Genomic DNA, 21,673 nt, shown 5'->3' on the forward strand with positions numbered 1-21,673 from the left:
CGGATAGTTCCTCTCATGAACCCTCAGTTGTCTCGAAGCATAAGCTATAACCTGCTTATTCTGCATCAACACACCACCCAAACCCAACAATGAAGCATCACAGTAAACCTCAAATGATTCCGATGGACTCGGTAATATCAGAATAGGAGCAGTAGTCAACCTTCTCTTTAACTCTTGGAAACCTTCTTCACATTTTGAGTCCCAAACAAACGCTTGCCCCTTTCTAGTCAACATCGTCAACGGTAACGCCAACTTAGAAAATCCCTCGATGAATTTCCTATAATACCCAGCCAAACCAAGAAAACTCCTTATCTCCGAAACTGACTTCGGAACTTCCCACTTAGATACCGCTTCTATCTTAGAAGGATCAACAGCAACACCATCTCTTGAAATCACATGACCAAGAAAACTAACCTCTTCTAACCAAAATTCACACTTGGACAGTTTAGCAAATAACTTCTTTTCCCGCAGAACTCCCAAAACCACTCTCAAATGTTCAGCATGCTCTTCTTCAGATTTCGAATACACCAAAATATCGTCAATAAACACCACAACAAACTGATCTAGGTACGGATGAAAAATCCTATTCATATACTCCATAAATACTCCAGGCGCATTAGTCACACCAAAAGGCATTACAGAATACTCATAATGTCCATACCTTGTTCTAAAAGCAGTCTTCTGAATATCCTCAGTTTTCACACGTATCTGATGATATCCCGACCTCAAATCTATTTTGCTGAACACACTCGCACCAACCAACTGATCCATCAAATCATCAATCCTCGGCAAAGGATACCGATTCTTGATCGTCACTTTATTCAGTTGCCTGTAGTCCACACACAACCTCATAGTACCTTCTTTCTTCTTAACCAATAACACTGGTGCACCCCACGGTGACACACTCGGACGAATAAATTTCTTATCCAATAGATCTTCCAACTGACTTTTCAATTCAGTTAACTCAACAGCAGACATACGGTACGGAGCCATCGACATCGGCCTAGTACCAGGTACCAAATCAATCGAGAACTCAACTTCACGCTCTGGCGGTAATTCATTCACTTCTTCAGGAAACACATCAGGAAAATCACACACCACAGCTAGATCGCAAATCACCAGTTTATCTTTAGCCTCCAAAGTCGCTAACAGCATAAACAACTCTGCCCCATCTACTACTGCCTCATTCACCTGCCTTGCTGATAGAAACAAACTCTTTCCTTCCTCATTCTCAGGAAAAATCACAGTCTTATCAAAACAGTTGATATAAACTCGGTTAAACACCAACCAGTTCATACCCAGAATAACATCAATCTGCACTAGTGGAAGACACACTAGGTCTATTCCAAAGTCTCTACCAAAAATACTCAAAGGACAATTTAAACAAACTGAAGTAGTAGTCACTGAACCCTTCGCAGGAGTATCAATCACCATACTTCCATGCATCTCAGATATCTCTAACTTAAGTTTCACAGCACAATCCAAAGATATAAAGGAATGAGTAGCACCGGTGTCAATAATAGCTACAAGAGGAAAGCCATTAATATAACACGTACCTTGGATCAAACGATCATCTGCAAAAGTCTCAGAACCCGATAAAGCGAAGACCTTGCCTCCCGACTGGTTCTCTTTCTTCGGCTTAGGACACTGTGGGCTAATATGACCCACCTCTCCACAGTTGAAACAAGTCATAGTCTTCAACCGGCACTCTGCAGCCAAGTGCCCACCTTTTCCACACTTAAAACACTTCTTCTCATTACTGGTACACTCATGGAAATGATGTCCAGCCTGACCACATCTGTAACACTTAGCAGGGGCACTAGAGTCTCCCCCACTAGGCCTCTTCATTCCACTCTGTCTCTGGAAACCTTTGCCAGCTGCATACGGTTTCCCACGATCATTCTGATTCTTGCCTTTCCTATCAACCCTCTGCTGATAGCTTTCCGCTCTGGCCTTGGTATCCTGTTCAAAAATCCTGCAACAGTCAACCAAATCAGAAAACACTCTAATCCGCTGATACCCAATAGCCTGCTTGATCTCGGGACGTAACCCGTTCTCAAACTTCACACATTTTGAGAATTCCCCAGTAGCCTCATCATAGGGAGTGTAATACTTCGACAGCTCTGTGAACTTAGCAGCATACTCAGTAACAGACCGGTTGCCCTGCTTCAATTCCAAGAACTCTATCTCTTTCTTTCCTCTAACATCCTCTGGAAAATACTTCCTCAGGAATCTCTCTCTGAACACAGCCCAAGTGATCTCAGCATTCCCAGCAGATTCCAACTCAGTGCGGGTAGCAACCCACCAATCATCTGCTTCTTCTGACAGCATATGCGTACCGAACCTGACCTTCTGGTTCTCGGCACACTCAGTCACTCGGAAGATCCTCTCAATCTCCTTCAACCACTTCTGAGCGCCATCTGGATCGTATGCTCCCTTGAACATTGGAGGATTGTTCTTCTGGAACTCACTCAGTTGACGAGCAGCTCCCATTCCCACAACATTTGGATTTCCCCCAAGTACTCCAACTAGCATACCCAGAGCCTCAGCAATCGCAGCATCGTCTCTACCTCTTCCAGCCATCTCTATTCTGAGTTAATCCAACAAAATAAAACAATAAGTACTGATAGGGTTACACAACACCTATCCCGTATAGGGAAAACAGAATAATTATGACTCGACTCGACCGACTATGCTCTGATACCACTAATGTAACACCCTTCTAAAATACCCCAAATATTTAATTAAAATAGCAATATATCAATCAGAGTAATTATGCAATTAAGGGTGTCACACAATCATTTCACACCATTCACCATAATAACTGTCATGCTCTTTTATTAATTCAAAACATAAAGCATTTGCACAATACGCAGCGGATAGAAATCAAATCAATCATGCAGAACATGAAATACATTACATGTAAAATTATTCAACAAGGTAAAACATCCCGTCCCGATGTTACATCTATCAGAGCATGACCCACTAAGGAGACTACACTAGACTCCAAGCACTAGCTTCTACTCAATCACTGCTCGTTACCTGAAAAATAGTTGTAAGGGTGAGTTCCTCAATCGATATAATAAGCATTATAAAATATCATGCAATGTTAAGTAATTTAACACATTTCATCACCCTAATCATAACACACATTCAGTAACGGCACATCAACTCAAACATCATACTCAACACCAACATAAAGCACACGTATAATCTCAATTCATACTCAACACCAACACAAAACACACATATAATATTGGAATACATCCATTCATATTATACGCCATACATACACTATGCAATGAGACTCCATGCATGCGGTACCGACTATTCGTGAACATATAGTTCAACTTCACCGACCAAATCCAGGTACGGCTACCAAGCTCACTAGTCCCACTCATTTGAGACCTAGTGACTCACATCACTAATTCCTCACCATGGGAATTAGCTACCACCCCAAGGGCCATGCTATGCACGCTAATCACCTAGCATGCAAACATCAACAACAGTCCAAAATAACTAACATCACTAATTCCTCACCATGGGAATTAGCTACCACCATAAAGGCCACATTATGCTATGCCAAATCACCTAGCATGCAACATCAACAACAATCCACAATGGACATATGCTCACACTCTAAGCCATAAAACAGGTCATCCACAATTACATACATAATATATACATTCACAACATTATGCATATTTTCACACATCATTAGCATATTTATCACATAATTATATCATGTCATGCCAAATAATTCAGTCACAGTATTAGCACACTCTACTAATACCCATCCTACTCAAAACAACGGGAAATAATCCCTACTATATCACACACCGATATAGGCCAATCGCCAATTATGTTCACAACATTAAAATATTAATTTTTCACTTTTCCAACAGTGTTAACCGGTTAACGCCCTGGGTTAACCGGTTAACGCAACACAGAACACGCTTTCTGGCAAAACTCAACAGTGTTAACCGGTTAACGCCCTGGGTTAACCGGTTAACGCAGACAGAACAGCAATTTCTCAGAAATCACAACAGTGTTAACCGGTTAACGCCCTGGGTTAACCGGTTAACGCAAGCAAAACAACAATACTTCACAATTCCTAACAGTGTTAACCGGTTAACACCCTGGGTTAACCGGTTAACGCAAGACAGAAAGCTGTTCCTGCGCTAACACGAAGCAGAATGCAGAATTCTCCGCATTTTCCGCCGTTGGAGGACTTCGGGACCTCCGATTTCAATTCCGTAAAAAGCTACACTTTCGGGAAATCAAGACTCATCCAATTACAGAGTCAATTTCAGTCTTAACACAACTTATCCATCACAATTTTTTCAGCATTCAACATCCCAATTAGGGTCAAATCAATGGCTTATCACTACCCATTACATGTTAACCCATAATACCCATTAAACGACGATAAACCCCCCTTACCTGAGTTAATCCGACGAATCTTTAAGCTTCAAGCTCTTCTCTTCTCCAACCTTCTTCCTCTTGCTCTGCCTCTTTGCCCTTTTTCCTCTTTTTGAGTCGTTTCTCTGTTTTCACGTGAAAACTCTTTTTACCAAAATGGAACTCTTTTTCCTTATTTCCAACTTATATATTTTCCAATAATTATTATTCCAATAATAATAATAATTATAATAATCCAAAAATTCCAATTATTTAATTAAATTAATAAATATAATATTAACTTAAATTAAATAATTATCTTATTTTTATCGGGGTGTTACAAGTATACTATCTACGTTCTGACGGTAATAGATAATATATCTCATGCGCTCTTCAGTCGAAGTCTTTTGTTCTTCCCTAGACGAGTAATATTCGTATTTCCTTATGGAATCGAATGTCCATCCTGTAATCGAGTTTGCTTTTTCAGCCCTCCTTTCGGATGATGAGTGTCTTGGAAATATTCCCCAATTCACGCCTGGTTGGTCACCTATTATATACCCAGTAACCGGTATCCCTGGTGTTCCTTCCTTTTCTGCGCCCTATTATGACTTTTTGTCCCCTGTGGAGTCAGATTTCCTGAGTCGAAATATACCTTTTTAGGTCTTCCTCAGATGATTTTGGATGTTTGATATCTCTCACCCTTATACCGGTTTTAGATATTCATTCTCCCCGAGCGTGTTGTTCTCTCACCCTCATACCGGTGTTTTGATCACATGTTTCCTTGAGCTTATTACCCAGTAATCAGTAATACCTCATTCTGTTGTTTCTTCAGATGAGTCCTCTTTGGATTTTCCCCATCTGAGTCCGGATTTTCATCCTGTCGCATCTCGAAAAATACGATTCCTCGCGATGGTCGCGGAAAAAGTTACGTTCGAACAGAGTCGCAACCGAACTTTATTTATCCCAATGAAGGAATAGGAAAATATCGATAAAACCTTTAGGAAATGGAATGATGGTCGTTGCAACCATATTCGGGTTCGGGAGTGGATTACGTAAGGGGAAGGTATTAGCACCCCTTACGTCCGTTGTACTCAACGGAAACCTTTTAGTTCTAATTTGTATTTCGTGTGTTAATTTATGTTTGTTTGTCATCTTTTGGGTTATAAATATATTGAGAATAGAAAAGGATGGGAACCTCAGAAAGGATAAAGGGGAGGTTTTTTATTAGTGTGCTCGCGAAGATACAACAATCTCCTGCCTACGTATCTTTATGGTATAATAAGGAAATCAGAGCATTCGTAGTTCGGGAAACTACGGTTGGTTGGTGTCTTTTAATGAACAACTGTTTAGATCGCATCCTAAAGGCTAAACGTTGGCTTGTCTACTCTCGGCGGAGGCTTAAGCACTAGTTTGTTGTGCGCATTAGAAAGGATTAAATAGTCTTCTTTCTGAAAAGAGTTTTGATCACACGAGGGTGACAAGTTGGATTAATATGTTGGATTTTTTGTTTGATTGGTTTCGATCGCACGAGGGCGAGAAAGGATAGGTTTGATGTGTTAAGGTATTTTGGTTGGATGACGATTACTCGGATAGTCGAGTAAGACAACTCGTATCCTAACAGTCGGGAAAGGGAGTAGAAGACTCTAGACCACTTTCTTTTTCATCTTTAATTATAGAAAGGATTTGATAATAATTAAGGTGTTTTAAATGGATGACGAATATTCGGATAATCGAGTAAGACAACTCGTATCCTAATAATCGGGAAAAGGAATAGAAAACTCTAGACCACTTTCTCTTTCATCTAAGTGATTATAAAACTAAGTTTATGTATATGGTGGATGTATTTTTAGAATGAACGACAAGTACTTGAATGGCTGGGTAAGACTACTCATATCCAAGCATTCGATGAAGAGGAATTGAAAACTCAAGACCATCTCCCTTTTCGTATAGTTTTGATTGAGAATGATTTGACTTATGGCATAAGTTGGTGGAAAAATGACAATTGTTCGACTGACCGAGTAAGAGAACTCGTATTCAAACAATTGAGGAGAGAAGTTGAAGACTCAAAGTCAACTCCCTTTTCATTTAGCTTATTGTGAAAGTAATTCGATCTAATCGGGGTTTAGAAGTTTGTAAAGAAATGACAATTATTTGACTGACCGAGTAAGATAACTCGTATTCAAATAATCGAGGAGAGGAGTTGAAAACTTAAAACCATCCCCATTTTCACATTTTTATTTATTGTAAGAATGTTTTGATTTAATCATGCTTAAATGGGTTTAGAAATGACGATTATTCGACTAACCGAGTAAGAGAACTCGTATTCGAATAATCGAGGAGAGGAGTTGAAAACTCAAAACCATCCTTTTTTTATTTCCAAATTATGAAATGGTATTTAATCGTGATTAAGTACTTTTTAATTAATTTTAAATAACGTAACCGACATCGGATCGAGAGTTGAATTGGTATTCGTCACAGTAGTGAAAAATAATTTGATTTGGTTTAAAGTTGTTTTAAAAAAAAGTTGATGGTGAAAATAAAAACGATTACTTGCATGCATGGACATGGGTAGACATTGATCTACTAATAAGTACTATAAAATCAGAGTAATCAAAAAATATATTTAACAATAATTTATTAATCTAATTAACTAATAATTTAATTAATCAATTAACTAATGCAAATAAATAATAAATAAATAAATGAAATGCAATGAGGTTACACCAAAACTACTCAATGTAATATTTACATGATATTTATTACTAAAAGATTAATTATTTGCAATGTGCATATTATGCTACTATTTTAAAGGAAAATCTAAACTGTCACGGTTTACACCATACAATGAACCTTTACGGCAAACGACGATAACCGCCCAAAAGTCATAGCTAATGAAATTTTATAGCAGCCCTACCATTAAAATGTGCAGCAAAACAAAAGTGTTGGCTTTTAATGAAAAGAACTTAAATTTTAAAGCACAAAATTTCAACATTGTCAAAACTATGGATAGCATTACAAGCATAAAAATATCCTGTAAGTTATACACTTAGTTCGCCATAACAGTTAAACAAGTGGGAACAACAATCACTTAATCATCTTGTAAAAAATAGAGTTAACAGAATCAACAAAAGGGAATTATCAGTAATTTACAAAACTATAACCGAAATGGATACGCAATCGAAACACATATATAGAACGCGTAATTATCATAATTACAAGATCATTACCATGTCATTAAAAATCCAACATATAACTCAAAACAAAACTTCGACATACAAGCATTCGTTATTGAAACGCATAATGTAGACGATACGCAAAGTAATCAAATTGAAACCGAAATAGATATAATATAGTGCAAAGGAAAAATAGAACACGTTATGATTATTTACAGGATTACTAGAATTCCAACATACAAACATAATACCAATCACTGAATAATTTGAATTGAAAATGAATAGTAATTGCAACCGAAAAATAAAAGCCAAGTAAAGCCACTTCAAGAAAAGAAAAGAAAATTACTGGTACATCCTGCTACAAAAGGATAACTAACATAAGCAATGCAGAGTTCAAAGCAAAATGAATACATATCTAAGATGGAACCGAAAAATTACCCCAAACACAACCTATCCCAAATATATCCAGTACTGTTATGAAAATGAAAGATTCAACGTTATGCCACAAATTTAAATTGATTTGTACCGTAACAATGGATATGTCATCACTGATCCAAAAAAACAACTAGTGCCGTAGACGACAACTCAGACTCATTCGGAGCAGCAACATCAACATTTTATCAAAGGAAAACAATGATATTTCGGCGACCTCACCGATGCTAGCACTGATACTTGATAAAGAGAATATCATAAAAAATTCATAAGAAAATGTTTCATTAATTTAACAATGTTTTATATGTTGGTTTGATCACTTTTAAAACAGGGATGGAACTTCATTCTGCACATATTTAACAGTAATAGTGCAGAGCCAATTTTAAAATATATACTAAAATTAAAACAAAATATTTCTATTGTTCCACAGCAGCAGGATGCTCATTCTGCACAAATTTTGACTTTGTAATTCAATCACAACTTTTAGCTTATCACAAGATATATATGAATTATGAGAAATGTAAGAAACTCGGTACCGTAACCGAAGCGGCGATCCAAAGAGGAACAAATCATAACTGAAACGTGTACATCGCGACATCTAATTGAATCACATCCTTGCGGTATCCCGATCAGGTTAGTAAATTAAACTCAACCTGCAGAAAAGAGATAACACCCAAGCAGAATAGAAAATATAACCTTCCCAATTTTGAAAGCAAAACAAAAAAACAGTGTTGAATTGGAGAAGATGACTTTAGCTTCTGTTGAAGGAAAGGAGCGGCTGAGTGGAGTTGCTCACGGTGAGATTACGCTTGTTAAAGTGATGGAAGATGTGAGGTGAATCGGAGGAGTATTTCGACGGTCGAAGTGGAGAAGAAGGGTGTTGAGCGGTTATGTTGAGAGGTTTTGCCGGCGATTCGGTGGACGACAGATGGTGAGGAAGAACGCGCGGCTGGAGATGGTGAGCGCGGTGTAGATGTTGGCGGCTGTGGCGGTTGATGACGGTCGGCAATGGATGAGGAAGATTGAGGTTGTGGGGTATGGTTGTTGGATTTTAAATAGGAAAATGAAGGAGCGACGTTACGGTGAAAGGTTTGTGTTGTTCGAGCGTTTCGCCGGTGATTTATGGTGGTGAGAGTTGTTGAGGAAGACGAAGGAGGTTCCCCCAACGTGAAAAGGAGAGACTTTTTCTTTTTGTTTCTTCTTTTTCATTGTGGAAAGTGAGTGATAGATGAGAGGGTGAGGTACTGAATGGAGTGAGAGTCTCGGAGAAAAGAGAGAGGGATAACGTGTCCTTTTATTTATTTCTTTTCCATGTTACCGTTGAAAGCTTTTTTTCTCTCTTTTCCATCTTACCGTTGGAAGCTATGTATTTGAGAGAGAATTTTTTTACTTATTTTCAAATTTTCTTAAATAATAGTATTAATTAAATCCTAATTTTGATTGGATAAATGGGATAAATATGGATGGCTAATAATGGTCACTGATTAATTTGAACTGATGGCTTGGATTGAATCAAAGAAACACACACTATTTAAATAAATCAAAATGCATATAATGCCTTTTTTAGATGATTTAATCGATTTAAAACAATTTAAATCAATTGAATCAAATAAAATTCACAACTTTTTAAACAATCATGATAAACTTAAAATAATAACATGGAAAATTCTATCTATTCAATCTGACTATTTTGACGAAAGAACAAAATTAAAATGACTAAAAATGAATAAAAGTTGGGCGAAAATTTGCTCGAAAATTAAATCGGATGCATGAAAATGATCAGTGTGAAATATACTTATTGAAAAAATACAACGTTTCTTTAAATTCTGAAATAAATTTGCACCGGTTAAAAGACTCAGGCGGGTCAAAATGCAACTGAAACAGTCGCTGAAAAATATAACGGGCACACCAGTTTAAACTACATGAACCGTAGGTTAATAATACTGGCGTCTGCAATTTTAAATTTGAAACTTTTTATCTGCTGATTTTGTCCGTACTTGAGAAAAGATTCAACCGATTTGTCTGTATTTTCAAGAATTTATTCTGACTGATATTTTAGGTTTTACTCATGATGAAATGCATGTCATGCTGTGCGTATGATGCAAATTAAAAATGGAATCAGATTTACGAAAATTTAAATATGGCCGGACAAAATTGGGGTATGACAGCTGCCCCTATTTAATTAACTTGAACCAGAAGGTAAGAATGACAGCAGTCTTCATACATTCGTAGTGGAAAGTAATTAAATATGAAAAGACCCAAATTTTGTCCTTTGAAATGCAAGGAAGAAATGCAAAAAAGAAAATGCAGTGAGAAATATAATAAGAAAAATTATCAAAAAGGTAAAATGAAACAGTTAAGACTCTCTGGGAATCGTCAGAACAATATCTTGGATATCATGGGTGAGATTTTTCAACAATGGAATGATACCTCAACTGTACCTAAGACTTTCCGAGCATTAGCAGAACATCGTCTTGATTTGAACACATGAGATTCTCTGGGTATCAATGAAGCAGTATCCCATATGATATAATCGAGATACTCCGACAAGGGAATGATACCTCAATCGTATCTAAGACTCTTCAAGGATACTAAAGCGGTATCTCTAAAAATGAATGAGACTCTTCATATTGATGAAGCAACATCTCAAACAGCAAAATGAGATTCTCTGTATCGAATCGAAGCAACATCTTATATGATAGAATTAAGATATTCCGAATAAGGGAATGATACCTTAATTGAATCTAAGACTCTTCAAGTATACTAGAGCAGTATCTCTAAAAAATCTAAAATGAGACTCTTCATATTGATGAAGCAGCATCTCAAACGGTAAAAGTGAGATTCTCTGTATCGAGTCGAAACAACATCTTATATGATAGAATTAAAATATTCCAGCAAGGGAAAAATACTTTAATTGAATCTAAGACTTTCCGAGGATACTTAGAGCAGTATCTCTAAAAAAATATCTGAAATGAGACTCTTCAAATTGATGAAGCAGTATCTCAAACAGTAAAAGTGAGATTCTCTGTATCGAGTCGAAACAACATCTTATATGATAGAATTAAAATATTCCAGCAAGGGAAAAATACTTTAGTTGAATCTAAGACTCTCCGAGGATACTAGAGCAGTATCTCAAAAAGAAATCTGAAATGAGACTCTTCAAATTGATGAAGCAGTATCTCAAACAGTAAAAGTGAGATTCTCTGTATCGAGTCGAAACAACATCTTATATGATAGAATTAAAATATTCCAGCAAGGGAAAAATACTTTAATTGAATCTAAGACTTTCCGAGGATACTTAGAGCAGTATCTCTAAAAAAATATCTGAAATGAGACTCTTCAAATTGATGAAGCAGTATCTCAAACAGTAAAAGTGAGATTCTCTATATCGAGTCGAAACAGCATCTTATATGATAGAATTAAAATATTCCAGCAAGGGAAAAATACTTAATTGAATCTAAGACTTTCCGAGGATATTAGAGCAGTATCTCTAAAAAATCTGAAATGAGACTCTTCATATTGATGAAGCAGTATCTCAAACAGTAAAAAATGAGATTCTCTGTATCGGTTCGAAACAGCATCTTATATGATAGAATTAAGATATTCCAGCAAGGGAAAAATACCTTAATTGAATCTAAGACTCTCCGAGGATATTAGAGCAGTATCTCTAACAGAGAAATGAGATTCTTCAGATAAATGAAGCAGTATCTCGAATATTCGTCTGTTGGGGGAACTTTAAGAAAAGACTCCTTTTGAGGGAGACATATTGGAAATGCTCTGCAGGGGAAAAAGCTCATAAGAGACTTTTTAGGGTAACCTCTGCTTAGGGAGCGATGATTGTAAAGAAAATTGCTGGGAATATCATTATTAATCGTAAAGTCGAAAAAAATGATTTACTGAGATATAATCTCACGAGCATATGTAGGGTAATAACTTCATTTGGAAATGAGGAATGTCCAAGATATGCATGTATGACCTTGTAAGTATGATGTCCTGACATTTTACTTTTGATTTTTGTATGATGTCCCACTTTAGGTGGGAATACCATGCATGGGATGGTGCATGAGATGCATGCAAGTATGTAATTGTTGGGGATATTTGGGATGTGCATGTAGGAATGCGAATGATTTTTGTTTTGTTGAAATTCCCATTTTGTGGGAGTGTTATGCATGAGTATGCTGATGATTGATATGACTGTGTTTTTTTGAATTTTCTATTTGGTAGGGAAACCATGTATGGATGATTCGTGTGATGCATGTGGGAATGCAACTAGGTAATTGGATGTTTTTGTAGGGTTTAATTCTTGACTGCCAATGAGGTTGGACTTTAAATGGGAACTGCCAGATGAGAACTGGTGAAGGAGATTGAACTGTCAGATGAGGACAGCACTTGAAGGATATGTTACCAGACGCGAACTGGTGAAAATAATTGAAATGTCAGACGGGACTGAATTTGTTTTTGTTTATCAGACAGGAATTGATTTTTAAAGTAGGCTACCAGACAAGAACTGGTGAAAATAATTGACTACCAGACGAGAACTGGTATCGAAATAGGTGACCTACCAGACGAGAACTGGTATTAAGAGATAATTTACCAGACGACAACTGGAGTTTGGAATAAGTTGCCAAACGGGAACTGGGCTTTGAAATAAATAGCCAGACGAGAACTGGTTTTTTGAAAAAGGTTTGCCAGACGGGAACTGGGCTTTTGAAATAAGTTGCCAGACGGGAACTGGGCTTTTGAAATAAGTTTGCCAGACGGGAACTGGGCTTTTGAAATAAGCTGCCAGACGGGAACTAGTTTTTTGAAAAAGGTTTGCCAAACGGGAACTGGGCTTTTGAAATAAGTTGCCAGACGGGAACTGGGCTTTTGAAATAAGTTGCCAGACGGGAACAGGATTTTGAAATAAATTTCCAGACGAGAACTGGACTTTGAAACGACCAAGCGATGTTGGGCTTTGGTGCCAGATTTTGTGTTTCAAGGCTTTTTGATGTCAGGTTCATGTTATGGGGAGTTATGCATGATAAATGATATGATATGCATGGCTTTATGCTAGAGCAAAGCGATATGACTAATGCATGATGATGATTTATGTAATGATTGGAAGGTTTCCAAAATGCCCCTGCGCGAGTATTGGAAGAGAAAGGTTTTTTTGTAGAAAGGTTTTTGTTTGTCAAAAGGTTATTTTATGGGGAGATAGCGTGATTCCCCGACACTCATCTTGAACTCTGCAGTTGATGACGTGTGAAAAAGCTTTCGCTTGAACAGCTTGAAGCCAGGGAGATGACTTGCTCCTGTATGGCTCATCTTGCCCCAATGTGATGGGTCTATGCAAAATGTTTACCTCGAAAGGATTTCGAAAGCAATTGTACCATAATTTGGAGATGGCTTGCCCCAAAATTTTGATCCATGAAAGGATTTATCCTTGGTTAACCGACTCTTGGAGTGATTGACTTTTCTGTGCTCTTGAGGTAGCTTGCCCCGGTATGAGCGTTGAAGCGACTTAACTCACCCTAACTGAACATTGAAGGGGTCTGCCCCTGGCCAACAGAACCTCTAGGTGATCTGCCTCTAGTTAATAGAGTCCTGAGATGATTTGCTTTGGATCAACTGATTCTTGAAATGATTTGAACATTTATTAACAGATGTTAGGAGATTGTTTAAGACTGGCCAATTCTTGGAGTAATCTTCCTATGATCAACTGATGTTTAGGTGGCATGCCCCTGATTCGTGGGTTGTGAGGTAGTCTTGATTCGGATCAGCACCAACGAATGTCCAAGTTCCTCTGATTGTTTCTTATTGTTGGAATTTCCCTGACGTCAAGTACTGTCTTGCAGTTAAAATTGTTCACTCATAAATGGTAATTTTAATGCGATATTCATGCAAGTTTTGAAAAAATCATTTATTGGAATGATATGATATTGTGTGATGAGTGGACCATGAGTCCAAATGTAATGCTGATTTAGCAATTTAAAGTGTGAAAGACACAACGGGAATAATGACATTGATGTTGAATATTAGCAAATCTTTAGGAGTCAGTTTACGCAACTTTGCTGTAATATGATTTCGGAAATAACCCTACCTCAATTAGGTCTTTTGAGGGTTGTAACGTGGCTTGGTTCATGGTTTTTGAAACAAAGGATGTCAGGCTCAAATTTTGTTTTAACTCACCCATTCTTCACCATGAACTCCAATCCTACGCTCAATTAATTCAACATACACATTCAACCTTTAAGAGAGTTTGCAGGTGTAAGATCTCTTGAAATGACAGACACTTTATTTTGCTCTTCATGGATATTGGTGACCTTTTGATTTGGATATGGTAGTCACTAAATCTTGTTTTTATTCTGTTGAGGGTTTTCGTGACCTCCTTTGATTTTTGTTTTGATCCCTAACTTTTGCATGGACCGCTTTTTGAAGCTTTAGTCCATCGGGATTGCCCCTATTTTTGCCTAAGTCTCCTTTTGGGGTATCGACTTAGCGGGTTTTTTATTGATTCCATTTTTTAGAATGTGACTGCCAAGTCATTTGGTCATTCGGAGAACAACCAACATAACTTTTGGATTTTGCAAGGTTCCTTCGACACTTCAGGATGTGTGCGAAGAATATCATGTGGTTGATCCTCAGACAGGATATTTCGTCTTGTGATTTGAATGCATAGTCAGATTAACTGAACACTACCCTGCCCCAGGTTTAATGTAAGGTTTTTTAGATCCAAAAGAAACTCCTACTTCTAGGCTCGAACTGGTTGACTAGGGATTAACTCCTTATCTCTCCAGTGTTTGGGAATTTGAAACAATGCCTGTACATCATCAGTAGGATTTCATCCGAAAGCATATAGTCAGCAATTATGGGTAACTTGTTTTCGTCATCCTCCCTCAAATCTTTGCTAAAACAAAGGTTATGATAAAGAAAAGTGAATGGGAGAAACACTGATGTATTTTTGTTTTGGATATAAGAGAAGAAAAATGAGCGAATGCGAGATAATTAATTCAAAACATGCATCATTACTTCATCAATATTACCATTAAAAACAACAATGATTAAACACAAGCAGCTTTTAACAACAAAGAAACTATAAATGCAAAAATAGAAACAAATCAGTCCAACAATTGCCAGTGTTGAGGATGTCTTCCTGTTTGCTAAAACTGTCATAGCTTCCACAAGTTGGTCTAGCTGATTTTTCATCGAGTCCACATCTCCTCTCAATGCAATATGACTTTGCTCCAACGGATCCATGATATTTCAAGAGCTACTTCAAGTATGATAATAGTATCGGGAAATCAACTGCAGGTTATGGACAAAGGATGGAAGAGTTTTTTTGTATTTATTTTTTGGTGAAAAATGATATGAAATGTATGATGATGAATGCAAATGCAATGATATGTGTATGAGTGTAGTGATATGTTTAGGATCACAAGTTCAAGGTGTTCTAAGATGGATCAGAATAATGGGTGAATGACGGGTATCTCTGAATAATGGAACCCCATGGGTAGGCTCTACAGTTGGTAGGTTCCTAGAGTCACGGATATTTCTTGAGAACGTCACTGCCGTGACGAAGACTCTTCGGACAATAATATCCTTAAGAAGATCTCGTCTAGGTGAGGTCTTCATATTGTCCCAACAAGGAAGGCTCCATGGGGATTCTACTATACGACTCTCAAGTCCAGGGTTCTAACAAGGCTCTCAGAGTCATAGGTCGAGGTTGGAAATATTACTGTAAGGTAATAATACGTCCAAGGGATCTCATCTGATTGGGGCTTTCGTATTAACCCAATAAGTCTGGGACTTTTCAGGCCGATACTACATAACCACCAGATATAATGGGTTAAAAGGTCCCTAGAGTCATTGATCCAACTTGAGAATACTATCACCGTGACGAAAACTCGTCGGGCAATAATATCTCAAGAGAATCTCCTCTAGGCGGGGTCTTCGTATCTTCCCAACAAGGAAGACTCCTTGTGGGCGCCCACTACGCAACCACCAACTTAATCTTATGGTTTTTCTCAGACTCGGGTAGAGAGCCTATCTCACAAAGCACCCCTAACAGAGAGCCCCAAATAAGACATAATAAATAAATCACAATACAATAATTACAACAGAATAATTATAACAGAATAAAAATAACAAACAAATAAGCAAGATTAACACGTAATACATAAACTGAACTAAATTAGGCTTCACTCTCTTTTGCTTGGAGCTATGTCCCCAACAGAGTCGCCATCTGTCGCATCTCGAAAAATACGATTCCTCGCGATGGTCGCGGAAAAAATTACGTTCGAACAGAGTCGCCACCGAACTTTATTTATCCCAATGAAGGAATAGGAAAATATCGATAAAACCTTTAGGAAATGGAATGATGGTCGTCGCAACCATATTCGGGTTCGGGAGTGGATTACGTAAGAGGAAGGTATTAGCACCCCTTACGTCCGTTGTACTCAACGGGAACCTTTTAGTTCTAATTTGTATTTCGTGTGTTAATTTATGTTTGTTTGTCATCTTTTGGGTTATAAATATATTGAGAATAGAAAAGGATGGGAACCTCAGAAAGGATAAAGGGGAGGTTTTTTATTAGTGTGCTCGCGAAGATACAGCAATCTCCTACCTACGTATCCTTATGGTATAATAAGGAAATCAGAGCATTCGTAGTTCGGGAAACTACGGTTGGTTGGTGTCTTTTAATGAACAACTGTTTAGATCGCATCCTAAAGGCTAAACGTTGGCTTGTCTACTCTCGGCGGAGGCTTAAGCACTAGTTTGTTGTGCGCATTAGAAAGGATTAAACAGTGTTCTTTCTTAAAAGAGTTTTGATCACACGAGGGTGACAAGTTGGATTAATATGTTGGATTTTTTGTTTGATTGGTTTCGATCGCACGAGGGCGAGAAAGGATAGGTTTGATGTGTTAAGGTATTTTGGTTGGATGACGATTACTCGGATAGTCGAGTAAGACAACTCGTATCCTAACAGCCGGGAAAGGGAGTAGAAGACTCTAGACCACTTTCTTTTTCATCTTTAATTATAGAAAGGATTTGATAATAATTAAGGTGTTTTAAATGGATGACGAATATTCGGATAATCGAGTAAGACAACTCGTATCCTAATAATCGGGAAAAGGAATAGAAAACTCTAGACCACTTTCTCTTTCATCTAAGTGATTATAAAACTAAGTTTATGTATATGGTGGATGTATTTTTAGAATGAATGACAAGTACTTGAATGGCTGAGTAAGACTACTCATATCCAAGAATTCGATGAAGAGGAATTGAAAACTCAAGACCATCTCCCTTTTCGTATAGTTTTGATTGAGAATGATTTGACTTATGGCATAAGTTGGTGGAAAAATGACAATTGTTCGACTGACCGAGTAAGAGAACTCGTATTCAAACAATTGAGGAGAGAAGTTGAAGACTCAAAGTCAACTCCCTTTTTATTTAGCTTATTGTGAAAGTAATTCGATCTAATCAGGGTTTAGAAGTTTGTAAAGAAATGACAATTATTTGACTGACCGAGTAAGATAAGTCGTGTTCAAATAATCGAGGAGAGGAGTTGAAAACTCAAAACCATCCCCATTTTCACATTTTTATTTATTGTAAGAATGTTTTGATTTAATCATGCTTAAGTGGGTTTAGAAATGACGATTATTCGACTAACCGAGTAAGAGAACTCGTATTCGAATAATCGAGGAGAGGAGTTGAAAACTCAAAACCATCCCTTTTTTATTTCCAAATTATGAAATGGTATTTAATCGTGATTAGGTACTTTTTAATTAATTTTAAATAACGTAACCGACATCGGATCGAGAGTTGAATTGGTATTCGTCACAGTAGTGAAAAATAATTTGATTTGGTTTAAAGTTGTTTTAAAAAAAAGTTGATGGTGAAAATAAAAACGATTACTTGCATGCATGGACATGGGTAGACATTGATCTACTAATAAGTACTATAAAATCAGAGTAATCAAAAAATATATTTAACAATAATTTATTAATCTAATTAACTAATAATTTAATTAATCAATTAACTAATGCAAATAAATAATAAATAAATAAATGAAATGCTGAGGTTACACCAAAACTACTCAATGTAATATTTACATGATATTTATTACTAAAAGATTAATTATTTGCAATGTGCATATTATGCTACTATTTTAAAGGAAAATCTAAACTGTCACGGTTTACACCATACAATGAACCTTTATGTCAAACGACGATAACCGCCCAAAAGTCATAGCTAATGAAATTTTATAGCAGCCCTACCATTAAAATGTGCAGCAAAACAAAAGTGTTGGCTTTTAATGAAAAGAACTTAAATTTTAAAGCACAAAATTTCAACATTGTCAAAACTATGGATAGCATTACAAGCATAAAAATATCCTGTAAGTTATACACTTAGTTCACCATATCAGTTAAACAAGTGGGAACAACAATCACTTAATCATCTTGTAAAAAATAGAGTTAACAGAATCAACAAAAGAGAATTATCAGTAATTTACAAAACTATAACCGAAATGGATACGCAATCGAAACACATATGTAATCAAAACTCACAATACAGTGTAAAATAGAACGCGTAATTATCATAATTACAGGATCATTACCATGTCATTAAAAATCCAACATATAACTCAAAACAAAACTTTGACATACAAGCATTCGTGATTGAAACGCATAATGTAGCCGATACGCAAAGTAATCAAGTTGAAACCGAAATAGATATAATATAGTGCAAAGGAAAAATAGAACACATTATGATTATTTACAGGATTACTAGAATTCCAACATACAAACATAATACCAATCACTGAATAATTTGAATTGAAAATGAATAGTAATTGCAACCGAAAAAAAAAACCAAGTAAAGCCACTTCAAGAAAAGAAAAGAAAATTACTGGTACATCCTACTACAGAAGGATAACTAAGATAAGCAATGCAGAGTTCAAAGCAAAATGAATACATATCTAAGATGGAACCAAAAAATTACCCCAAACACAACCTATCCCAAATATATCCAGTACTGTTATGAAAATGAAAGATTCAACGTTATGCCACAAATTTAAATTGATTTGTACCGTAACAATGGATATGTCATCACTGATCCAAAAAAATAACTAGTGCCGTAGACGACAACTCAGACTCATTCGGAGCAGCAACATCAACATTTTATCAAAGGAAAACAATGATATTTCGGCGACCTCACCGATGCTAGCACTGATACTTGATAAAGAGAATATCATAAAAAATTCATAAGAAAATGTTTCATTAATTTAACAATGTTTTATATGTTGGTTTGATCACTTTTAAAACAGGGATGGAACTTCATTCTGCACAAATTTAACAGTAATAGTGCAGAGCCAATTTTAAAATATATACTAAAATTAAAACAAAATATTTCTATTGTTCCACAGCAGCAGGATGCTCATTCTGCACAAGTTTTGACTTTGTAATTCAATCACAACTTTTAGCTTATCACAAGATATATATGAATTATGAGAAATGTAATAAACTTGGTACCGTAACCGAAGCGGCGATCCAAAGAGGAACAAATCATAACTGAAACGTGTACATCGCGACATCTAATTGAATCACATCCTTGCGGTATCCCGATCAGGTTAGTAAATTAAACTCAACCTGCAGAAAAGAGATAACACCCAAGCAGAATAAAAAAATATAACCTTCCCAATTTTGAAAGCAAAACAAAAAACAGTGTTGAATTGGAGAAGATGACTTTAGCTTCTGTTGAAGGAAAGGAGCGGCTGAGTGGAGTTGCTCACAGTGAGATTACGCTTGTTAAAGTGATGGAAGATGTTAGGTGAATCGGAGGAGTATTTCGACGGTCGAAGTGGAGAAGAAGGGTGTTGAGCGGTTATGTTGAGAGGTTTTGCCGGCGATTCGGTGGTCGACAGATGGTGAGGAAGAACGCGCGGCTGGAGATGGTGAGCGCGGTGTAGATGTTGGCGGCTGTGGCGGTTGATGACGGTCGGCAATGGATGAGGAAGATTGAGGTTGTGGGGTATGGTTGTTGGATTTTAAATAGGAAAATGAAGGAGCGACGTTACGGTGAAAGGTTTGTGTTGTTGGAGCGTTTCGCCAGTGGTTTATGGTGGTGAGAGCTGTTGAGGAAGACGAAGGAGGTTCCCCCAACGTGAAAAGGAGAGACTTTTTCTTTTTGTTTCTTCTTTTTCATTGTGGAAAGTGAGTGATATGAGAGGGTGAGGTACTGAATGGAGTGAGAGTCTCGGAGAAAAGAGAGAGGGATAACGTGTCCTTTTATTTATTTCTTTTCCATGTTACCGTTGGAAGCTTTTTTTCTCTCTTTTCCATCTTACCGTTGGAAGCTATGTATTGGAGAGAGAATTTTTTTACTTATTTTCAAATTTTCTTAAATAATAGTATTAATTAAATCCTAATTTTGATTGGATAAATGGGATAAATATGGATGGCTAATAATGGCCACTGATTAATTTGAACCGATGGCTTGGATTGAATCAAAGAAACACACACTATTTAAATAAATCAAAATGCATATAATGCCTTTTTTAGATGATTTAATCGATTTAAAACAATTTAAATCAATTGAATCAAATAACAATCATGATAAACTTAAAATAATAACATGGAAAATTCTATCTATTCAATCTGACTATTTTGACGAAAGAACAAAATTAAAATGACTAAAAATGAATAAAAGTTGGGCGAAAATTTGCTCGAAAAATTAAATCGGATGCATGAAAATGATCAGTGCGAAATATACTTATTGAAAAAATACAACGTTTCTTTAAATTCTGAAATAAATTTGCACCGGTTAAAAGACTCAGGCGGGTCAAAATGCAACTGAAACAGTCGCTGAAAAATATAACGGGCACACCAGTTTAAACTACATGAACCGTAGGTTAATAATACTGGCGTCTGCAATTTTAAATTTGAAACTTTTTATCCGCTGATTTTGTCCGTACTTGAGAAAAGATTCAACCGATTTGTCTGTATTTTCAAGAATTTATTCTGACTGATATTTTAGGTTTTACTCATGATGAAATGCATTTCATGCTGTGCGTATGATGCAAATTAAAAATGGAATCAGATTTACGAAAATTTAAATATGGCCGGACAAAATTGGGGTATGACACATTCGAAGTATCCTTTATGGATAGTTTTTGCTGTATTGGCATATTCCCCAATACATGCATCTTTGCATCAGCTCGAGTCTTTCCATTGATTTATTTTCGTGGAATTCCCCTCGTGTCTCTCAGCAAGTTTTAAGTCGTGACCTTCTCACGCATTTTATTCCCTTTATTCCCCATTAGAGTCCCCAGAGTCTCTGTCCCATTTATGAGTGTATTACTCATATGGATTTTTAGTTTCTTTTGATTTTTTTCTTCTTTGCGGACACATATCTCCATAGAGTATTACCTTTTTGCATACATACATTTGCATCATTAGGTCTCTTAGGGGCCAAAATTCGTCTCTTTGTTATTATTTAAGCCCATTCCACCTCGTCGAGACGAAGATTTTAACCTTCACTTCTCCGGCTAGAATTACCTTAAATAGGGGCATCTGTAACACCCTAATTTTGACCCTAAGATCCCTCATGGCATCCTACCATTGCATTTGCATCTTGCCTCAAGGATCATAACATCTTGGCTCCTTAACCCTAGGGTGGGAACTTTT

General features: G+C 36.7%; 2 long non-coding RNA genes across 7 annotated transcripts; one reads left to right on the forward strand and one right to left on the reverse strand.

Moving 5' to 3' along the window:
* Nucleotides 1-7,114: 7,114 nt before the first annotated feature.
* Nucleotides 7,115-19,927, reverse strand: LOC127084143 (uncharacterized). Of its 6 annotated transcripts, none has more exons than XR_007788637.1 (3): nucleotides 19,780-19,927; nucleotides 19,520-19,636; nucleotides 7,115-7,311 (listed from the first exon to the last, which is right to left on the reverse strand). It is a non-coding gene; the product is annotated as an uncharacterized LOC127084143 (long non-coding RNA). The 6 variants fall into 6 exon arrangements; XR_007788636.1 differs by lacking the exon at nucleotides 7,115-7,311 and adding an exon at nucleotides 7,812-8,245; XR_007788633.1 differs by lacking the exons at nucleotides 7,115-7,311; nucleotides 19,520-19,636 and adding an exon at nucleotides 8,379-8,659.
* Nucleotides 8,657-20,210, forward strand: LOC127084145 (uncharacterized). Its single transcript, XR_007788638.1, has 2 exons — nucleotides 8,657-8,840; nucleotides 19,818-20,210. It is a non-coding gene; the product is annotated as an uncharacterized LOC127084145 (long non-coding RNA).
* The last annotated feature ends 1,463 nt before the right edge of the window (nucleotides 20,211-21,673 follow it).

The sequence above is a fragment of the Lathyrus oleraceus genome, chromosome 5 (assembly GCF_024323335.1).
Source record: "Lathyrus oleraceus cultivar Zhongwan6 chromosome 5, CAAS_Psat_ZW6_1.0, whole genome shotgun sequence".
Taxonomy (NCBI): domain Eukaryota; kingdom Viridiplantae; phylum Streptophyta; class Magnoliopsida; order Fabales; family Fabaceae; genus Lathyrus; species Lathyrus oleraceus.